The sequence below is a fragment of the Lithobates pipiens genome, unplaced genomic scaffold (genome assembly GCF_037356315.1).
Source record: "Lithobates pipiens isolate NorthernLeopardFrog02 unplaced genomic scaffold, aLitPip1_a1.2 Scaffold_18, whole genome shotgun sequence".
In the NCBI taxonomy this organism is placed as follows: Eukaryota; Metazoa; Chordata; class Amphibia; order Anura; family Ranidae; genus Lithobates; species Lithobates pipiens.
In genome coordinates this window covers 535,684,965-535,708,532 of record NW_027507758.1, presented here as the reverse complement: position 1 = coordinate 535,708,532, position 23,568 = coordinate 535,684,965, and positions in this window count along the sequence as shown.

The following is a 23,568-nucleotide window of genomic DNA, read 5'->3' as shown; positions in this document are numbered from 1 at the left end:
GCAGACCCTATCTGACCCTAAAACCTAGTTGATATCACCCGCCGGGTGATCAGGGGGTTAAACCTTTATTGGGTAATAAATGGCGGGTGCCCTGATGCTATAAAAAGAAAACTAACTAACCAGAGTCACCTGTAACACTCACGGTGATCACTGGTGAAAGGGTTAACTAGGGGCACTAGGGGTCCGATTGGACCCCCCACCCGCTGGAAGGCAGGCACGTATGGGTACGTGCTTGTGCCCGTACATGCCATTCTGCCGACGTATAATTACATGCGGTCCTAAAGTGGTTATACGGCGGCAGGTCAGCTCTATTTCGCAAAATCATGTACCTGTACGTCATTTCAAGGAATATACACTGGAGGGCGCGTGTGCGCATTGCCTGACTCGCCGTCGCGTACTGATTGGACAGAGGGGGAGCCAATCATCGAGTCCGGAGGACCCGATCTTCGGTGGCCACCCACCATCGTTCCTGCAAGAGAGGCAGAACAACGATCTGACTATGTAAACAAGGCAGATCACTGTTCTGAAAGGGGAGAAGCTAGAGATCGGTGTTCCTGCTAAGCAGGAACACCGATCTCTGTCTTTACACAGTCAGAGCAACCCCCACACAGTTAGCAAGCACCAGCTAGGCACACAGTTAACCCTTTAATCGCCCCTGATGTTAACCTCTTTCCTGCCAGTGTCAGTGGGGATCGAAAGTTCTGGCACCCCAGGTAAAAATGTGTATTAATGTGCATAACGAAGCCAAGGAAAGATGGAAAAATCTCCAAATGGCATCAAATTACAGATTAGACATTCTTATAATATGTCAAAAAAAGTTAGATTTTATTTCCATCATTTACACTTTCAAAATTACAGAAAACAAAAAAATGCCATCTGCAAAAGTTTGGGCACCCTGCAGAGTTAATATCTTGTACTGCCCCCTTTGGCAAGTATCACAGCTTGTAAACACTTTTTGTAGCCAGCCAAGAGTCTTTCAATTCTTGTTTGAGGTATCTTTGCCCATTCTTCCTTACAAAAGTGTTCCAGTTCTTTGAGATTTCTGGGCTGTCTGTCACGCACTGCTCTTTTAAGGTCTATCCATAGATTTTCAATAATGTTGAGGTCAGGAGATTGTGAAGGTCATGGCAAAACCTTCAGTTTACGCCTCTTGATGTAATCCCCCGTGGATTTTGAGGTGTGTTTAGGATCATTATCCATTTGTAGAAGCCATCCTATCCTCTCTTTAACTTCAGCTTTTTCACAGATGGCATCAAGTTACCATCCAAAATTTGATGAAATTTTATTGAATCCATTTTTCCTTCTACTTGTGAAATGTTCCCTGTGCCACTGGCTGCAATACAACCCCAAAGCATGATTGATCCATTCCCATGCTTAACAGTTGGACAGAGGTTCTTTTCATTAAATGATGTGCCCTTTCTTCCCCAAACGTACCTTTGCTCATTCCAGCCAAAAAGTTCTATTTCAACCTCATCGGTCCACAGAACTTGTTTCCAAAATGCCTCAGGCTTGTCTATATGTTCATTTGCAAAGTTCAAACGTTCATTTTTGTGGTGAGGACGTAGAAGAGGTTTTCTTCTGATGACTCTTCCATGAAGACCATATTTGTACAAGTATCTCTTTATAGTGGAATAGTGTACCACAACTCCAGTGTCTGCCAGATCTTTTTGGAGCGATTGTGCAGTCAAACGTGGGTTTTGAATTGCTTTTCTCACAATCCTGCTAGCTGTTCTGTCTGATATTTTTCTTGGTCTTCCAGATCTTGCTTTAACTTTCACTGTTCCTGATGACTGCCATTTCTTAACTACATTCCGAATAGAGGATATTGACATCTGAAAACACTCTGCTATCTTCTTATAGCCTTCTCCAGCTTTGTGAGCGTCAACTATTTTCAGTTTCAGTTTTCTAGACAACTGCTTAGAAGAACCCATGGTGCTGATTGTTGGGGCAAGGTCAGATGAGTCTGGCCATTTAAAACCTCTGAGATTGACATCACCTGGTCTTCCCAGACGATGATTGAGAACAATCCACGACACTGGCAGGTCTCAGCTTTGCAAAGGGGGCAGTGCATGCTATAAATTCTGCAGGGTGCCCAAACTTTTGCAGACGCCATTTTTTTGTTTTCTTTCATTTTGAAAGTGTAAATGATGGAAATAAAATCTAACTTTTTTTGACATATTATAAGAATGTCTAATCTGTAATTTGATGCCATTTGGAGATTTTTCCATCTTTCCTTGGCTTCGTTATGCACATTAATACACATTTTTACCTGGGGTGCCCAAACTTTCGATCCCCACTGTACAGTAACAGTGCATATTTTTAGTACTGAGCACTGTAATAATGTCATTGGTTCCCAAAAAAGTGTCAGTTAGGTGTCCGATTTTTCCGCTGCAGTCCCGCTAAAAATCGCTGATCGCCTCCATTACTAGCAAATAAAAAAAAAAAATGCCATAAAAATATCCTATAGTTTTTAGATAACTGTTGCTCAGACCAATCAATATATGCTTATTTGGATTTTCTTTTACCAAAAATATGTAGCAGAATACATTATGGCTTAATTTATGAAGAAATGGGATTTTTTTAAAAATTTTATAGGATATGTTTTATAGCAGAAAGTAAAAAAAAAAGTTTTTTAAATACAGCTTACCTGTAAAATCCTTTTCTTTGAATACATCACGGGACACAGAGCAGTTATTCATAACTATCTGGGTTATACGCTAACTCTAGGTGATTGAACACTGGCAACCAATAGCAAGAAGGTTCCTCCCATATAACCCCTCCCATACGGGAATTACCTCAGTTTTGTAGCAAGCAATCAAAAGTCACAGGAAAGAGGGGAGGGATCTCTGTGTCCTGTGATGTATTCAAAGAAAGTGATTTTACAGGTAAGCTGTATTTAAAAATCCGTTTTTCTTTATCATACATCACGAGACACGGAGCAGTTATTCATGACTATCTGGGATGTCCTAAAGCAATGCACCTGAGGGGAGGGATACACAGCTTAGACAAGTCCCAACTGTCCTTTGGCCCTATAAGGCTGCCTGCAACACGCTATGACCAAAGACGGTCTCTTCTCGAGACCTGACATCCACCTGGTGAAATCTGGTGAATGTGTGAACTGAAGACCAAGCGGCTGCCCTGCAGACCTGAGCCACGGACACCTGTCGATGCGCTGCCCATGAAGCACTAACCCCTCTAGTGGAATATGCTTTTAGGTCTCTCGGTGGAACCCTGTGCCTCAACTCATATGCCTGAACGATAGTTTGTCGAATCCACCTTGAGATAGTTGAAGTCGTAGCTGCCTGTCCTTTCTTAGGACCCTCAGGCAGAATAAATAGAGAGTCAGTCTTCCTAAAAGGGGCTGACGCCCTTAAGTAGACTTTAATGGCCCTCACTACATCCAGCGAGTGGAGTAAATTTTCTTCCGTAGACTCAGGATTTGGAAAAAAGGAGGGCAGAATGATATCCTGATTCATATGGAAATTGGAAACTGCCTTTGGCAAAAACTCCAGACGAGGGCGCAAGACTGCCCTGTCCTGGTGCATAATCAAGTAAGGTTCTCTGCATGAAAGGGCAGTTAGCTCCGACACTCTTCTGTCCGAAGTTATGGCCACCAAGAAGACTAATTTCCTGGTCAATAGGACCAAAGGAATCTGCTTAATAGGCTCAAAGGGTAGATACTGAAAGGCTGATAATACCAAATTCAAGTCCCGGGGGCATAAGGGGGGCTTAACCGGTGGTCTTAGGTGCCTCACTCCCTTAACAAAGGTACGCACCAAGGAATGGGCTGCAATTGGTCTTTGGAAAAAAACAGATAAGACCGAAATCTGACCTTTAATTGTACCCAAGGCCAATCTTAAGCGTACTTCTGCCTGAAGGAAAGCAAGGATCTTTACAATTGTATACTTACAACGGTTCCAACCTTTCCCTTCGCACCAGGAAATGTATGATTTCCAAACCCTGTAGTAAATGGCCCTGGAAACCGGTTTCCTAGCATTTATCAAAGTGGACAAGGCTGCACCTCTAACCCCGCGGTCCTTTAATACCCTGGCTTCAATAGCCAGGCCGTCAAATTCAGCGACCGTAAAGCAGGATGGAATATTGGTCCTTGGGACAATAGATCCGGGCGTAACGGAAGGAGCAACGGGTCCCCTACTGCCAATTTCACAATTTCCGTGTACCAGGACCTCCTGGGCCAGGCTGGGGCCACCAGGATCACTGGTCTTAGTTCCTCCTGTATCCTGCGCAGCAGATGTGGCAGGATTTGGATTGGAGGAAAGGCATACAGCAGGGAACACCGGTGCGAAGGAGTCACCAGTGCGTCTGTCCCAACTGCAAGAGGATTGTTGGTTCTGGGCACAAATCTGTCCAGTTTGAACCTGGATGCTAGGAGATCCACATCCGGGGTCCCCCAATGCTGACAAATCTGGAGAAACACCTCAGGATGAAGGGACCATTCCCTTGGCAACAACTTTTGGCGACTTAAATAGTCCGCCTTATAGTTGTCTACCCCCGTTATGAATACCGCCGACAGAAACGGCACATGCCTCTCTGCCCATCTTAATATGTGATCCACCTCTTTCTGAGCCAATACGCTCCTGGTGCCCCCTTGGTGGTTGATATAAGCGACCACTGTGGAATTGTCAGTTTGAACTCAGACTGGGAGACCCTGCAGCTTGGTCGTCCGGAAATTCAGAGCTAGTTGGGCTGCCCGAATCTCCAAGAGATTGATGGGCAAGGTCCTCTCTGCTTGAGACCACTGTCCCTGGACCGATGCTTCCACCAGAACTGCTCCCCAGCCCAGACGGCTGGCGTCTGTGGTCACAATTTTCCAGGCCACTGGTGGACAAGACCATAGGATGATCCAAAGTTAGAGTGGTTTTGTTCCAGGCCCTTAAAATGTTGCTCTGGAATAACCTGGAGTGGAATTGAGCATAAGGGACTGCACTGAAAGACAAAACCATGTTGCTCAATAGCCTCATACAAAGGCGAACAGATGATTTTTCTTCTTTTTTCACCCTCCGGACGAGCTCCACTATGGAGTTGATCCTTACAGGAGGTAGAAACAACTTTTCTTGGATGGTGTCCAAGTTTAAGCCCAAGTACATTAACCACCTCAATACCAGGCACTTAAAGCGGAGGTCCACCCTAAAGTGGACCTTCCGCTCATCGGAACCCTCCCCCCCTCCGGCGCCACAATTGGCACCTTTCAGGGGGGAGGGGGGTGCAGGTACCTGTACAGTACAGGTATCTGCACCCACTTCCGGGATAGCTCTCTGCGGAAAGGGGCGTAGATTACGCCCCTTTCTGAAAGTCCCCCGCTGCCTGCTGGGAAACACACAGATCCCAGAGGCAGCGGGTCCATCCTTATTGCGCAGCGCGACTTGTGCATGCGCAGTAGGGAACCGGAAAATGAAGCCGAAAGGCTCCACTTCCTAATTCCCATACCCAAGATGGCGGCGGCAGCACCCGAGAGACGATCGAGAGATCGGCTTCGGGTGCCGACATCGCGGGTGCGCTGGACAGGTAAGTGTCACTATTTTAAAAGTCAGCAGCTGCAGTATTTGTAGCTGCTGGCTTTTAAAAAAAAAAAAAACGCGGACTCCCGGCGGACTCCCGCTTTAAAACACCTTCCTGCTCAGACCAATTTTGAGCTTTCTGCGCTGTCGCAGTTTGAATGACAATTGCGTGGTCATGCTACACTGTACCCAAATGAAATTTTTATCATTTTTTTTTACCACAAATAGAGCTTTCTTTTGGTGGTATTTGATCACCTCTACGGTTTTTATTTTTTGCTAAACAAAAAAAGACCGAAAATTTTGAAAAAAAATATGTTTTTTTTTTGTTTCAGTTTCAAAACGTTGTAAATAAGTACGTTTTCTCCTTCACTGATGGGCACTGGTGAGGCGGCACTGACAGGCACTGATAAGGCGGCACTGATGAGGTGGCACCAATGAAGTTGAACTGATGAGGTGGCATTGATGGGCACTGATATGTGGCACTGATAGGCGGCACTGATGGGCACTGATAGGTGGCACTGATTGGCGACATGGATGGACACTGATAGGTGGCACAAATTGGCACTGATAGCTGGCATGGATTGGCATGGATAGCTGACATGGATTAGCATGGATAGGCAGCACGAATGGGCATGGATAGACGGCACAGATGGGCATGGATGGGTGGCATGGATGGGCACTGATAGGCGGCATGGATGGGCACTGATAGTTGGCATGGATGGGCACTGATAGGTGGCACGGATGGGCACTGATAGGCGGCATTGTATTGTACTGATGGATGCCAATCAGTGCCAAACAATAATGCATGCCAATCAGTGATGCCTATTGTGGGCACTGATTGGCATCCATTGTGGGCACTGATTGGCATCCATTGTGGGCACTGAATGGCATCCCTGGTGGTCTAGGGTGGCATACCTGGTGCTGGGCATCCCTGGTGGTCTGGTGGCATCCCTGGTGGTCCAATGTGGGCATCCTCGGGGGGGGGGGGGGCTGCGCTGATAATCGATCAGCACAGACCCCTGTCAGAGGAGCAGCCGATCGGCTCTCATCTACTCGTGTCTGGCAGACGTGAGTGAGGAAAAGCTGATCACCGGCCCTTCCTATTTACACTGTGATCAGCCGTGATTGGACACGGCTGATCACATGGTAAAGAGTCTCCGTCGGAGACTCTTTACCAAGATCGTAGTTGCGAGGGGGTCAGACTGACACCCCACAACAACGATCACTGCGATGCGTGACCCCGGGGGCACGCAGCGGCTCTAAATCCTGAGGACGTCCTATGACAGTGATGGCTAACCTTGGCACCCCAGATGTTTTGAAACTACATTTCCCATGATGCTCCACTACACTGCAGAGTGTATGAGCATCATGGGAAATGTAGTTCCAAAACATCTGGGGTGCCAAGGTTAGCCATCACTGTCCTATGACATCCAGTCAGGATTTTGAAACCACTTTGCCGCCGTCATTTGACAATGGGCGGGCGGCAAGTGGTTAATACTTGAGTGGGGTGAAGGTGCAACTGTGTCCAAAAACCTGCAGACTCACGTGCCCAACAAGCTTTACGCCTCCATGCGCACACCAGGTGAACTGCCTCTTTTAAAAGGTTCCAAATGGCACCATTCGATCCATGCGGAAGGAGTGGCATCCGAATGTATACCGGAAGTGGCGCCAAAATAAGATGCATGCATGCCTGAAGACCGCCGACCGTACGAGGCGAAATCACCTCAACAGCACACGCGTACGACCGTACGGCAACAGCAAATGCACACGTTTGCATGGCACCGACGGTTCCGCATGCGCCAGAATTTCATTGTAATAAAACATACAGCATGGAGACATTCTGTAACAGCTTTGAAAAGACACAGTAACAGAGGGGAATACAGCAATCCCAGAGGGAGTACTGCCCAGTCCACGCTGCAGGACCTGAAAAGCCAGTCCCAATCTTCCCCCATCACGGCGAGTAGTGCCTCTGTGGACCTTCAAGGATCTTGGGGTCCACACCCTTGGGCCTGTAAAGCACACTTTGGGTTAATTTTGGGCAAGTTAATGACCAGAATACAACTATCCAAGGGTCCAGCGCCTAAATAGGACACATTTTAATCAAAACCTCGTTCTTGCATCGACGCTTGGGTACCATATCTTTTGCTTCGTGCCATTCGAACGGATCCGATTACAACGTCCTCACTGGGACACCCAATTGACAAAATTTTGAAGAGCTTCACGTTCGTGATCATCACCTGAAGACATTGCCGAAAAAACTGAGGCAATTCCCGTATGGGAGGGACCTTCTTGCTATTGGTTGCCAGTGTCCAATCACCTAGAAGTAGCGTATAACCCAGATAGTCATGAATAACTGTTCTGTGTCCCGTGATGTATGATAAAGAAATATTGTTTTGTTTTGTTTCAAAATTGCCGTTTTTTTTTTTATTTATAGCGCAAAAAATAAAAACCTCAAGAGGTGATCAAATGCCACCAAAAGAAAGCTCTTTTTGAAAAAAAAATTCAATTTTATTTGGGTACAGCGTCGCAATTGTCAGTTAAAGTAATGCAGTGTAAAAAATGTCCTGGTTATTAAGGGGGTAAAACCTTCCTGGGGCTGAAGCGTTTAAAGCAATAAAAAGCTGACAGGGATTGTAGCCTAATACTTTACAATAAAATAGGTTTATGTTTATCTGTTTGTTGTTGTTGTTGTAGATTTCCCTAACTTCATGTGTGATTCACCTGTTGTCACTGGGACAGTAGGTCTATTTATTTAACAGAGCCCCAGATAACTATAAAACATAACAGGGACCCTAATCCTTTCCCACTCACAAGGGATTTGGCTGGACATATACTTAACCACTTGCTTACTGGGCACTTAAACCCCCCTCAGTCCCAGACCAATTTTCAGCTTTCAGCGCTGATGCACTTTGAATGACAATTGCGCGGGCATACAACACTGTACCCAAATGAAATTTTTATCATTTTTTTCCCACAAATAGAGCTTTCTTTTGGTGGTATTTAGTTACAGCTCGGAGTTTTATTTTTTGCTAAACAAACAAAAAAAGATGCAAAAAAAAAAAATCAGGTTTTAATAGTTTGTTATAAAATTTTGCAAACGGGTCATTTTTCTCCTTCATTGAAGTGCGCTGATTAGGCGGCACTGATGGCTGCATTGGTGGGCACTGATGGGCTGCATTGGTGGGCACTGATAGGCTGCATTGGTGGGCACTGATAGGCTGCACTGGTGGGCACTGATAGGCATAGTTAAGGCGGCACTAATAGGCACAGATAAGGCGGCACCGATGGGCACAGATAAGGCGGCACTGATGGGCAAAGATGGGCACAGATAAGATGGCATGGATGGGTGGCACGGATAAGTGGCACGGATGGGCACTGATAGGTACCACTGATAGATTGGACTGATGGGCACTGATAGGTGGCACTGATAGGTGGCTCTGATAGGTGGCACTGCTGGGCACTGATGGGCGGCACTGCTGGGCACTGATGGGCGGCACTGGGGTGCAGCACCTTTGAGGCACATTGTGGGCACTGTGGGTGGCACTGTTGGTGGCACTGCTGGATGGCACTGTGGGTGGCACTGTGGGTGGCACTGTGGGCACTATGGGCACTGCTGGGTGGCACTGATGGGGGGCACTTACTTTTATTCAGGATGGCACTGCGGTGGGCAGGTGGGCATTGGCAGGGGGCAGGTGGTCAGCTGTATTGCTGGCCGTGATCGGGACTGATGTCCCGATCACGGCCGCCGGTGATCGGCTTTTTTTTTCTCTCCTCGCTGTCAGCGCGAGGAGGAATAATAGCCGATTACCGGCTCCGTTCTATCACATGATCAGCTGTCATTGGCTGACAGCTGATCACGTGATAAGGGGTCGGGATCGACCCCTTACACGGATCGGTGATCAGGCGAGTCTCACGGACTCGCCGCTCGTACCCAGGACGACGTCAATAGACGTAGTCCCGGAAAAGTAGATCCGCGCTAATGCCGTCATTTGGCAATAGCGCGGATCCCAAGTGGTTAAAGTTTATATTTATAAGGTGCAGATCCATAATATCTGTATAGGTCAACCTGAGGGCTAGTTCATAGTAATAAATAGATATATGCAGGTATATGTTAGATATATGCAGGTATATGTAGTGCTTGCATAAACTTTCACAAATTCATGTGCATAAACCCCCAAATAAGCAAAAGTCATGTCCAGGGATCCACGCTAATGCACAAGTTTATGCAAGCATGGTGTTTACCTGGATACAGCTAGCATACAGTCATTCACTACTTAGAATTAGGGATGAGCCTAAGAGACCCCCTGGTTCGGTTTGCGGCAAAACATTCGTTCGAACATGCCCACACTGTTAAAGTCTATGGGAAGCGAATGTGAAACGTTTTAAAAAAGGCAGTTCTTTCGGGAGCAGTGATTTTAATAATGCTTAAAGTGAAAATAAAAATGAAATATTCCTTTAGGCTAGGTTCACACTATTGCGATGCGGGAACGCCGCGAATCCGCGGCGTTTTCCCGCATCGCTCACCTCCCGCCGGCAGTTCACACTGCCCTATGCGGAGGGCTGGGGGTGTCAATGTTATGTTAATGACACCCCCAGATCCGTCGGCATATCGCAGTGCGATCTGCCGACTCGCACAGGAATCGGATCGCATGGTGTGAACCCCCATGCGATCCGATTCCGTTGCGGACCCAAAAAAGGGTCCTGTGCGAGTTTGCTGCGGGACAGCTGCGAGTTCAGCCATACTATCTGTATGGCTGAACTCGCAGTGCTACGGAGATCGGATGTGATTTGCTGTGCGAATCACATCCGGTTCTCCCCCCGCAGCGGTGTGAACCCAGCCTTAAATATCGTACCTGGGGGTATGCTTAGTATGTCTGTAAAGTATCGCATTTTTCCCGTGTTTAGAACAATACCACAGCAAAATGACATTTCTATAGCAAAAAATGTAATTTAAAACTACTCACAGCTGTAATGTATTCTCGGGACCTGACAATATAGATGAAAATCAGTAAAAAAACAAACCCTGCACCCAAATTTTTTTTTCAAATGACGTGGGGGGTCCCCCAAGCCTCCAGGCACTATATACTCTGAACAGCAGTATATATACTATATGGCCTGCCCTATATACTCTGCAGAATATTGGGCTTTAGGTGTTGGTGGTACCAGAACACTGTAAGCCCTCACAGTTACTCTTGGTAGGTGCAGGAACGGGCCCTGCTGTGAAATACTATATCAAAAATTGTAATTACATGCCCCTGTTAAACAGGGACAGAAAAATTGGGCCTTTGGTGGAGGTGGTGGTGGTATCGGAACACTGTAAGCCCTCACAGTTACTCTTGTTGGGAGTAGGAACGGGCCCTGCTGTGAAATATTGTATCAAGAATTGTAATTACACGCCCCTGTTATACAGGGGCAGAAAAAATGGGCCTTGGATGGTGGTGCCACGACACTGTAACCCTTCACAGATACTCTTGTTGGGAGCAGGAATAGGCCCGTGTTGAAATATTATATCAAAAATTATAATTACATGCCCTTGTTAAACATGGGCAGAAAAATTGGGCCTTGGGTGGTGGTGTCACAACACTGTAACCCTTCGCAGATACTCTTGTTTGGCGCAGGAACAGGCCCTGCGTTGAAAAATTATATAAAAAATTGTAATTACATGCCTTTGTTAAACAGGGGCAGAAAAATTAGGCCTTGGGTGGTGGTGGTATCCTAAACCAAAAATATTGTTGATAGCTAGCATCATGAAGATTAAAGAGGGATAAGATAGTCAGCATAGGCAGCCTTTAAGGGATCCAACATCCATAGCAAATTCAATCAATTGCATCAATATCAGGTGCTTGATAGCTGCTGATCCAAGACTGATTCATTTTTCTAAATACGAGCTTTCAACGGAGTCTGTGGACAGGCATACTCTTTGATCCATTACAAACCCTCCAACAGCACTTAATGTGAGTTCAGAAAGCACGCTGGATGCAAGACAGGCCAATAGCTCAGTTGCATATTGAGCAAGTTCTGGGCAGTGGTCCATCCTCAAGACCCAGTAACCCAGTGAATGCTCTGTTGGAAAGGTCTCCAAGTCTGCTCTTGCCCCTAGATATTCCTGCACCATGTAATGCAGACGCTGGCGATGGTTGCTTGAACTGATCAGACTTTAGCGCTGAGGACTTAAAAATAGTTTAAAGGCATCGGTCAGCTGGCCACCCTCTCCGCCACTCTTCCTGTGATTAAAAGAAGCCTCAGCAAAACGTTGTCCAGCACTAGTGATGGACGAACTTCCGACGGGACGTTTCGCGAACGCGAAACGCGAACGGACACAAACGTTCGCGAAAACGACCGTTCGCCGCGGGCTCCATTGACTTCAATGGGAGGCGAATTTCGCAAACCTTTAGGTCGAATTTGCGGCCACGGGGTAATTATTAGGGGGTAGCACGTAGTCCCACCACCTGGACAATAGCATAATACATGTATGAGGTGAATTTGGGATCGATAACTACAAGCATTTTTTTTTTATTTGGGAAATTGTTCTGACAATTCAGGACTATGGAGCTAATGAAGGCAATGGAGGAGAGGGAAGGTCAGGGACCAGGGTAGGCAAACAAGAGGGTGCAGGAGATACAGAGCACTGACAGCAGCACCGTAATACAGAGCACTGACATCAGCACCGTGACATACAGCGCTGACAGCAGCTCCGTGACATACAGCGCTGACAGCAGCTCCGTGACATACAGCGCTGACAGCAGCTCCGTGACATACAGCGCTGACAGCAGCTCCGTGACATACAGCGCTGACAGCAGCTCCGTGACATACAGCGCTGACAGCAGCACCGTGACATACAGCGCTGACAGCAGCTCCGTGACATACAGCGCTGACAGCAGCTCCGTGACATACAGCGCTGACAGCAGCTCCGTGACATACAGCACTGACAGCAGCTCCGTGACATACAGCGCTGACAGCAGCTCCGTGACATACAGCGCTGACAGCAGCACCGTGACATACAGCGCTGACAGCAGCTCCGTGACATACAGCGCTGACAGCAGCTCCGTGACATACAGCGCTGACAGCAGCTCCGTGACATACAGCGCTGACAGCAGCTCCGTGACATACAGCGCTGACAGCAGCTCCGTGACATACAGCGCTGACAGCAGCTCCGTGACATACAGCGCTGACAGCAGCTCCGTGACATACAGCGCTGACAGCAGCTCCGTGACATACAGCGCTGACAGCAGCTCCGTGACATACAGCGCTGACAGCAGCTCCGTGACATACAGCGCTGACAGCAGCACCGTAAGCAGCCCCAGGAGGAAGTCAGCACAGCACAGGGATGGTGTGATCCCCTCATAATAAGAACCCCCAGGAGGAAGTCAGCACAGCACAGGGATGGTGGGAGCCCCTCATAATAAGAACACCCAGGAGGAAGTCAGCACAGCACAGGGATGGTGGGAACCCCTCATAATAAGCAGCCCCAGTAGAAATATGACACCGCTCAACCTCTTCAAAGAGGAGGGTAGGGGCATATAGTACGGTGTGCTTTTTTGGGTCAGGGAAGTGAGCCAAATGAATTAAGAAGGTCTGTGTGCTTGATTCCAAAAATTGTTTATAGACATATACATGGTCTACTGATCACATGTGTTGAATTCCTCCGAGATCCATGCCTCATTCATTTTTAGAAATGTGAGGTAGTTAACACTGTGGTGAGCTAGGCGAGTACGCTTATCGGTCACAATCCCCCCTGCTGCGCTGAACGTCCTTTCGGACAGGACACTGGATGAGGGGCAAGCCAACAGTTCGATTGCAAATTGGGCAAGCTCTGGCCAGAGGTCAAGCCTGCCCACCCAGTAGTCTAGGGGTTCATCACTCCTCAGAGCGTCCACATCGGCCGTTAACCCAATGTAGTCGGACACCTGACGGTCTAGGCGTTCCCTGATGCTGGATCCGGATGACACCTGTCGATGGGTCGGCTGAAAGAATGACCTCATATCCGAAGTCACCAACACATCTTCAAACCGGCCTCTTCTTGCAGGCGCTGTTGGATTGGTACCCGCAAATCCTTCTCTGGGAGTGGGAATTGCTCCTCTGCCAGCGCACGCAAAAGCAGAATGCAGCATTTCTCGAAGCAAGGCCTGGAAGTGCTGCATTCTGACAGCCCTCTGCGACGGCGGTAACATTTCCGCCATTTTGTGTTTGTACCGGGGGTCTAAGTACGTTGCCACCCAGTACTGGTCCTTGACCCTCATGCTTTTTATACGGGGGTCCCTATTAAAACACTGGAGCATGAAGGCCCCCATTTGCACTAAAGTGGAAGCGGTGTGGTGGCCTGGCTCCTGCTCATCATCCAGGATAATGTCGTCCTCTTCATTCTCCTCTCCCCATCCTCGCACAACAGGGATCCCAGAAAGGTTTAAAGCATGCTCTTCTTGCTCCTGCTCATCCGCCCCGGCACCATCCTCCTCTGACTCCTCATCAGACTCCTGTTGTTGACTTGTCTCAGATAGAGTAGCCCCCCCTGGGAATTCATCCAGCATTGCGACTTCCTCATCTTCCCGCTCCTGCTCCTCCACAGCCTGATCAATGACACGACGCAATGCACGCTCCAGAAAGAAGGCATAAGGTACCATGTCACTGATGGCGCCATGGCTGCGACTGACCAGTTTGGTGATCTCCTCAAATGGCCGCAGAAGTCTGCATGTGTCGCGCATGAGCAGCCACTGGCGCGGTGAAAAAAAACCCAGCTCCCCAGAACCGTTTCTTTCGCAGAGTTCATACAGGTAGACGTTAACTGCACGTTTCTGCTGGAGCAGCCTATCAAGCATATAGAAGGTTGAGTTCCATCGCGTCGGGCAATCGCAAATAAGACGTCTGACCGGCAGATGGTGTCGCCGCTGAATGTCAGCAAGGCGAGCCATGGCCGTGTAAGATCTTCTGAAATGGGCCGAGATTTTCCTTGCCTGCCGCAAGATGTCCTGGACCCCAGGGTATTTGACAAGGAATCGCTGCACGACCAAGTTTAAGACGTGTGCCATGCACGGCACGTGCGTGATTTTGCCCTGTTTCAATGCGCTAAGCAGATTGGCACCGTTGTCACACACCACTTTACCAACTGTCAAATTGAGCGGTGTTAGCCACTCATCTGCCTGTGAACGCAAAGCTGAAAGGAGTGCCGGGCCAGTGTGGCTCTTTGCTTCCAGGCACAACAGACGCAGCACGGCATGGCAACGTCTCACCTGGCATGTGGAATAGGTTCTGGGGAGCTTGGGCGGTGCAGTGGAAGAGACGCTAGCAGCGGAAAAGGAGGAGGCAGCTGAGGAGGAGAGGGAGGAGGATGGAGTAGGAGGAGGAGAAGAAGAGTCAGGCCTGCATGCAATCCGTGGCGGTAAAACCAAATCTACACGGGTGCCACGGGTTACATGCTTGACGGCCGTCAGAAGGTTCACCCAGTGGGCAGTAAAACTGATATACCTTCCCTGCCCGTGTTTGCTAGACCACGTGTCTGTGGTCAGATGTATCTTGGCACCGACACTGTGTGCCAGAGATACATTCACTTGCCGCTGAACATGGCCATATAGCTCTGGGATGCCCTTCTCTGAGAAATACTTCCTTCCTGGGACCTTCCATTGTGGTGTTCCAATGGCCACAAATTTGCGAAAGGCCTCCGAGTCCACCAGTTTATATGGCAGTAGTTGGCGGGCTATGAGTTCTGACAAGCCAGCCGCCAACCGTTGGGCAAGAGGGTTATCCGGCGTCATCATTTTTTTACGCTCAAACATTAGGCCCACGGAAGCCTGCCTTTTTGCAGAAAAATGTGAGCTTGGCGTGATGGAAGGTGGAGTGGAGGACAATTGTGAGGAGAGAGGAGAAGGAGAAGTAGAAGACGAGGCTGGACGGTGAGAGCCTGCAGTGTGGCTTTGTGTGTTCCGTTGCTCCCACTGGGCTCGGTGATGGCTGCTCATGTGCCTTCTTAAGGCGGTCGTCCCTAGGTGAGTATTGGGCTTACCGCGACTAACGCGTTGACTGCAAAGATTGCAGATGGCAACGCTATTGTCAGCAGCGGACACGTTAAAAAAAGCCCACACTGCGGAGCCATGTGCCGGTGTCCTGGGAGCGCCAGATGTGACCGTACATGGTCGATGACTCGCTCCTGATACATTTGCAGTCTGCTTTGTCCCTGCTGTGCAATGTAAGTCATTGCTGCTTCTCCTCCCTATCTGCTGGTCCATATCTCCCTCTGAACTCCCCTCCTCTTCCTCTCTTGTGGGCACCCACGTGACATCACTAGACACGTCATCATCAACGTCACCTTCCCCACCGCTATAAGTAGAGTAGGCAGCAACACCGGGGACCAACCTCCTCCTTGGGCTGATCTGGGTACTGGCGTCAGACTGCTGAGTAGCGCTTGTTGCTACCTCCTCTTCCTGATCCAATACCAAGAGTGGCTGCGCATCAGAAATGTCCTCTTGATATGGATCGGAAAATAATTCCAGTGACTCAAGCGGAAGGTATGTGGTGGTGGTGGTGGTGGTCGTGTTGTTGGTGGTAGTGTCTTTGGGGGTGCACATAGCAGAGAGTGAAGAAGAGGGTGCAGATCGAGAGGATGAGGAGGGTGCAGAAGAGTAAGGCTGAGCGAGCCACTCAACCAAGTCTGGTGCATCCTTTAAAGTAATTGAACGCACCTTCTGCAACTTCCCACTTTGGCTCAAGCCTGTTGCTCCTGCCCTACCCCTACCACCCCTGCGGAAGGGCCTGCCTCTTCCTCTGCATGTCATTTTTTAAATGACCCTGTGACAAAACTCTTAGTCCCTATACCGCTGAAGGACTGCTGCAGTATAGGTGAGCGGTCAGCAGTGGTGCACGTCAACCCTATCTATTGTGGACCTATAGCGGTCCTTACAGAACAGCAGACTGTACCGCACTCAAGCCTATGTACCGTAGCACCCTATACCAAGTTACCAGTCCTTATAAGAACTTTTGTGGACCAAGCAGGTTGTGTATTAGTGTTTAGCAGACTGTACGTCAGTCCCTATACCGCTGAAGGACTGCTGCAGTATAGGGCAGCGGTCAGCAGTGGTGCACGTCAACCCTATCTATTGTGGACCGATAGCGGTCCTTACAGAACAGCAGACTGTACCGCACTCAAGCCTATGTACCGTAGCACCCTATACCAAGTTACCAGTCCTTATAAGAACTTTTGTGGACCAAGCAGGTTGTGTGTTAGTGTTTAGCAGACTGTGCGTCAGTCCCTATACCGCTGAAGGACTGCTGCAGTATAGGGCAGCGGTCAGCAGTAGTGCACGGCAACCCTATGTATTGTGGACCGATAGCGGTCCTTACAGAACAGCAGACTGTAACGCACTCAGGCCTATGTACCGTAGCACCCTATACCAAGTTACCAGTCCTTATAAGAACTTTTGTGGACCAAGCAGGTTGTGTGTTAGTGATTAGCAGACTGTACGTCAGTCCCTATACCAATGAAGGACTGCTGCAGTATAGGGCAGCGGTCAGCAGTAGTGCACGGCAACCCTATGTATTGTGGACCGATAGCGGTCCTTACAGAACAGCAGACTGTAACGCACTCAGGCCTATGTACCGTAGCACCCTATACCAAGTTACCAGTCCTTATAAGAACTTTTGTGGAACAAGCAGGTTGTGTGTTAGTGATTAGCAGACTGTACGTCAGTCCCTATACCAATGAAGGACTGCTGCAGTATAGGGCAGCGGTCAGCAGTAGTGCACGGCAACCCTATGTATTGTGGACCGATAGCGGTCCTTACAGAACAGCAGACTGTAACGCACTCAGGCCTATGTACCGTAGCACCCTATACCAAGTTACCAGTCCTTATAAGAACTTTTGTGGACCAAGCAGGTTGTGTGTTAGTGATTAGCAGACTGTACGTCAGTCCCTATACCAATGAAGGACTGCTGCAGTATAGGGCAGCGGTCAGCAGTAGTGCACGGCAACCCTATGTATTGTGGACCGATAGCGGTCCTTACAGAACAGCAGACTGTACTGCACTCAGGCCTATGTACCGTAGCACCCTATACCAAGTTACCAGTCCTTATAAAAACTTTTGTGGACCAAGCAGGTTGTGTGTTAGTGTTTAGCAGACTGTGCGTCAGTCCCTATACCGCTGAAGGACTGCTGCAGTATAGGGCAGCGGTCAGCAGTAGTGCACGGCAACCCTATGTATTGTGGACCGATAGCGGTCCTTACAGAACAGCAGACTGTACCGCACCCAAGCCTATGTACCGTAGCACCCTAGACAGACCAAGTTACCAGTCCTGATAAAGAGCTTTGTGGAACAAGTGAGTTGTGAATGATTAGCAGACTGCAGCAGAAGGGCAGCAGTCAAGTATAATATTCTTTCTATATTTGGAAGAAAGAATATTATACGTGTACAAGCCTATTACCGTACCACTGATACCAGTCCTGAAAAGAACCTTTGTGGAACTAATAGTAACAGCAAGTCTTTAAAATTATCCTCACTGCCTGACACACTGCTTCCTGCCTGTCCCTATACAAATTGGCAAAAAAGAGTAGGCTGGAACGATTAGCTGGAACAGCTCTTTTGTGGACCTGATAGTAACAGCTAATGATGATGATGATGATGATGATGAAGAAAGACTAATCTGGCTGAGCTGTCCCTAAAATAGCAGCATACAGCGCTCTGTCCCTTTATCTAAACTGACAAAAGAAACTCAGGCTGCTGACCTAACACCTATACCAGTCCTGAAAAGAACTTTTGTGTACCAAATAGCTAGCGTTTTCTCTGTCCCTACTCCACACAGGATCCTTTCCCTACAGTGACAGAAGAAAGAATGTAAAATGGCCACCGGATCGGGTGTATTTATAGGTTAGGGGGAATGTCCAAGTGTCCATGAGCTGTCATGTCTCAATTGGTTGTCCTGTAACACATGATAAACGTGTCACGAAAGGTTAAAGTTCTTGTATACATTAAACACGTAAGTCCGCCGGGGCGAACGACGGAAAAAGGCGTTCGAACCCGCGGACGGCGAAAGTCGGAAATTCGCCGCGAAACGACCGCCGGGCGAACCGTTCGGCCATCACTATCCAGCACCAGGAAATTGTAACCTACCAGGGTCCGTAAATGCGTTGCACAAATCTTTCTTCAAGGCCTCCTGAAGATGTTTCCTCCTCTGCTTCCTCTGCGAAGGCAGGATGAGTTCTGCAACCTTACCTTTATAACATGGATCAAGAAGGGTTGCCAGCCAGTAATGACCACTCTCCTTGAAACCACAAATCTCAGGGTCCTTTTGCAGGCTTTGCAGAATCATGGAGGCCATGCCGCATAAATTTGCAGAGGCATTCGATTCTGAGTCCTCTGGGTCACTAAGGATCACATAATCCGTAACTACCTCCTCCCAGCCACGTACAACTCCTTGGGTTTCTGGGGACTGAAAACAATCCCTAGAAGACTGCTGCTGAGTGTTGTCCTCTACATCCATGCTGACACAATCCTCCTCCTCTTCTTCCTGTGTGTTTGGTGGGCCCTCAGGAATTCTATCTGGATAAAGGGGCCTTGAGAGGTAAGGGAGTCTTCCTCTTCCTCCCGCTGTTCTGCCTCAAGTGCCTTGTCCATGATTCCACAAAGTGTGTGCTCCAACATGAAGACTAGAGGGACAGTGTCACTGATGCATGCATTGTCGATGCTCACCATCCTTGTGGTCAGTAGCAACTGGCCTGGCAAAAAGAAACCAAGCTCCGCTGACCCTGTCCTGGTGCCATATTCATACATGTACTCATTGATGACTCTTTGCTGTGTGTGCAGCCGCTGCAGCATTCCCAATGTTGAGTTCCACCTGGTGGGCATGTCAAAAATTAGGCGGTTGGTGGGCAGGTTGCATTCCCTTTGAATGTCAGCCAGCCAAGTACTGGCATTTTATGACTGGCGGAAATGACCACAGACTTTTCTGGCCTGCTTCAGGAGATCCTGTAAACCTTGGTACCTGCTCAAGAACCGCTGCACCACCAAATTCAGGATGTGTGCCATTGTAGCATACAACCATTCCTGGCTGAAACATTGCCTTCCACATGCAGTTAGAGACCCGGAATGGCCTTCCATGAAAAGAAATGGCATTTGGGAACCTGCCACTGAGGTACAGCACATTCCACAAATTCATGAAAGGGGACAGAGTCTACCAGCTGAAAGGCAGCAGTTGCAGTACTAGCAATTTGGCCAAAGTAGCATTTAGACGCTGAGCATGTGGATGGCTGGGACTGAATTTCTTTTTACGGTTCAGCAACTGGGGTAGGGAAATTTGCCTACTAAAATCAGATGGTGGTGTACTGCTAGCTGGCTGCAAGTACTTGGGACACCTATTGCTATACCTTCATTCCTCTCAGTGCAGGTTTTCGAGAGGACTGGATGTATAGAGGTATTGGAGATCCCAGATGAGGAGCAAGGAGAAGTGCACCTTTTTCTTTGATGTGAGTCTTTCAAGTGCTGTTGCCAACGGACTGCATGGCAGTTCGTCATATGTCTGGTCAAGCATGTGGCGCCCAAGTGGCTGCTGTTCTGGCCATGCTTGATCTGCTTTAGACATAGGTTGCAAATAGCAACGGTGCGATCTGCTGCACACATGCCGAAAAAGGCCCACACCATGGAACTTTTAAAAGTCAGCGGGGAGTCAACATCGCCCTGCAACTGGGGAGCTCTGTAGTGTGATGCAATAGGGTTGCTGCCCTTGAGCTGCCCCCTAGAGGACATCCTGCCTTATAGGAGTTGTGCCTCCTCCTCTGTTCTCTCAGGCACCCAAGTACAGTCAGTAACCTCATCATCCCCTCCCTCCTCATCACTGGAGCAAACTTGGCAGTATGCTGCAGCTGGGGGAACATGACTGCCAGTTTTTTGTCCTTCTTGGGAACCCCCTCTCTCTAGGTGTGAACCAACATTGGAGCCTTCAAATTACTTCGCATCCTCCAGCAGCATGTACCCGACACTGTGGTCGAATAATTCTGGGGACTCCTCCATGCATGATGGTGGGGCTATAGAAGGAGTGACTGTGGACAAGGAGCAGGTGGAATAGGCCGCTTTGGCAGCTGCGTTGGAAGGCAAACTACTCTGAGCCTGCGTGACAGAGGATGAGGGGGATGAGGATGGCTTTGTTATCCACCAACTCTTATGCATTTTCTTGCTCAATAACGTGGCCAGTAGGGATGAGCTTCGGCTAACAGTGAACAATTTGGGGTGTTCGTGGCAAATTCGAAAAGACGCGGAACACCCTGTACAAGTCTATGGGGGAAGTCTAAAGTGCTAATTTTAAAGGCTAATATGCAAGTTACTGTCCTTGTGCTTGGGGACCTGGGTCCTGCCCCAGGGGATTTAAAAAAAAAATTTAATGTATTTTTTTTTTCAGGGTGGCCCTCCACTTTAAAATCACTCGCGGCTATAATGAATTGTCGGCTCCTGTAATACACTCATTGAAAGTCATTGATAAAAAAAAAAGCATGGGATTCCCCCAAATTCAATTACCAGGCCCTTCAGGTCTGGTATGGATATTAAGGGGAACCCCACGTTAAATTAAAAAAAAAATTGACGTGGGGGTTCCCCTAAAAATCCATACCAGACCCTTTATCCGAGCACGTAACCTGACGTGTGGGTGACACTGCTCCCCTCTGATGTAACGCAGGTTTCCGTTACATCAGAGGGGAAGCCTGGCTTCCCCACTTGCATCAGAAGGGGGCGGGGTCAGGTGACAGGAGGCCCCACCCTTTTCATATAAGAAACGTCAGGCCGCCGGGATCCCGCAGTGTCTCCGACAGTGGAGACAGAGGAAGGATGGATGGACTGTGCTGCGCTGGACTGAGAGATCACCCGTCGCTGGATCAGATCAGCCATCGCTGGACCCCGGGGAGAGGAGATCATCCCTCGCTGGATAGCAAGAGTGGATTACCACCGCTGGAATCTGTTTTTTATTTTTAATAAAGGAATTTTTCAAAAGTGTGTTTGTCTTATTTAACTATTTTTTACGCTTTCTTTGTGAAATGGTAGGGGTACTTTTGTGTCCCCTTACCATTTCAAAAGGGGGGTGGGATCTGGGGGTCCCCTTGTTAAAGGGGGCTTCCAGATTCTGATAAGCCCCCCGCCCGTAGACCCCCACAACCACCGGCCAGGGTTGCGGGAATGAGGCCCTTGTCCCCATCAACATGGGGACATGGTGCTTTGGGACAATGTTGAGGACATGTGGCCTGGTATGGTTCAGGAGGGGGGGGCGCTCTCTCGTCCCCCCTCTTTTCCTGCGGCCTGCCAGGTTGCGTGCTCGGATAAAGGGTCTGGTATGGATTTTTAGAAGGGCCTGGTAATTGAATTTGGGGGAACCCCAAGCTTTTTTTTTTTTTTTTTATCAATGACCTTCAATGAATGGTCTCTGTATTACGGGAGCCGACAATTCATTATAGCCGCGAGTGATTTTAAATTACTTTTTTTCTTGCAGAAATGACACTTTGTGCAGGGACAGTTCTAAGCATGGGAAACATGCGCCCCTTCATAGGCATACTATACACGCCCCCCAGGTACGAAATTTAAAGGAATATTACACTTTTATTGTTTCACTTTAATCATTATTAACCACTTCAATACCAGGGCACTTAAACACCTTCCTGCCCAGACCAATTTTTAGCTTTCAGCGCTGTCACACTTTGAATGACAATTGCGCGGTCATGCTACACTGCACCCAAATTAAATTTTTATAATTTTTTTTCCCACAAATAGAGCTTTCTTTTGGTGGTATTTGATCACCTCTACGGTTTTTATTTTTTGCGCTACAAATAAAAAGATACCGAAAATTTTGAGAAAAAATATGTTTTTTTTGTTTCAGTTTCATAACTTTGTAAATAAGTATGTTTTCTCCTTCACTGATGGGGCTACACTGATGGGCACTGATAAGGCGGCACTGATGGGCACCAATGATGTGGCACCAATGAAGTGGCACTGATGAGGTGGCATTGATGGACACTGATGTGGCACTGATAGGTGGCACTAATGGTCAATGATAGGCGGCACTGATAGGTGGCACTGATGGGCGGCACGGATGGGCACTGATAGGTGGCACAAATTGGCACTGATAGCTGGCATGGATTGGCATGGATGGGCGGCACAGATGGGCATGGATAGGCAGCACAGATGGGCATGGGTGGGCACTGATAGGTGGTACGGATGGGCACTGATAGGCGGCACAGGTGGGCACTGATAGGTGGCACAGGTGGGCACTCATAGGCAGCATTGTATTGTTATACTGTACTAATGGATGCCAATCAGTGCCAAACAATAATGCATGCCAATCAGTGATGCCCATTGTGGGCACTGATTGGCATCCCTTATGGGCACTGATTGGCATCCATTGTGGCACTGACTGGCATCCCTGGTGGTCTAGGGAGGATTACCTTTTGCTGGGCATCCCTGGTGGTCTGGTGGTCCAGTGTGGGCATCCTTGGGGGGGCTGTGCTGATAATCGATCAGCACAGACCCCCCCTGTCAGAGGAGCAGCTGATCGGCTCTTCCTATTTACACTGTGATCAGCCGTGATTGGACACAGCTGATCACGTGGTAAAGAGTCTCCGTCGGAGACTCTGTACCGAGATCGTAGTTGCCGGGTGTCAGACTGACACCCCGCAACAACGATCGCCACGATGCACGCCCCTGGGGGCGCGCAGCGGCTCATAATCCTGATCACGTCATATGACGTCCGATCAGGATTATGCAACCACTTTGCCACCGTCAATTGCCTATAGGGCGGGCGGCAAGTGGTTAAAATCACTGCTCCCGAAAAAACTGCAGTTTTTAAAACTTTTTTTGCATTGATACATGTCCCATGGGGCAGGACCCAGGTCTCCAAACACTTTTTAGGACAGTAACTTGCATATTAGCCTTTAAAATGAGCACTTTAGATTTTGAACGTTCAAGTCCCATAGACTTTAATAGGGTTCTAAAGTTCACACGAAGTTTAGGTCTGTTCGCAGGATCTGGTGCAATCCAAAGCGGGGGGGGGGGGGGGGGGTGTTCGGCTCATCCTTAGTGGCCAGCAGCAGAAA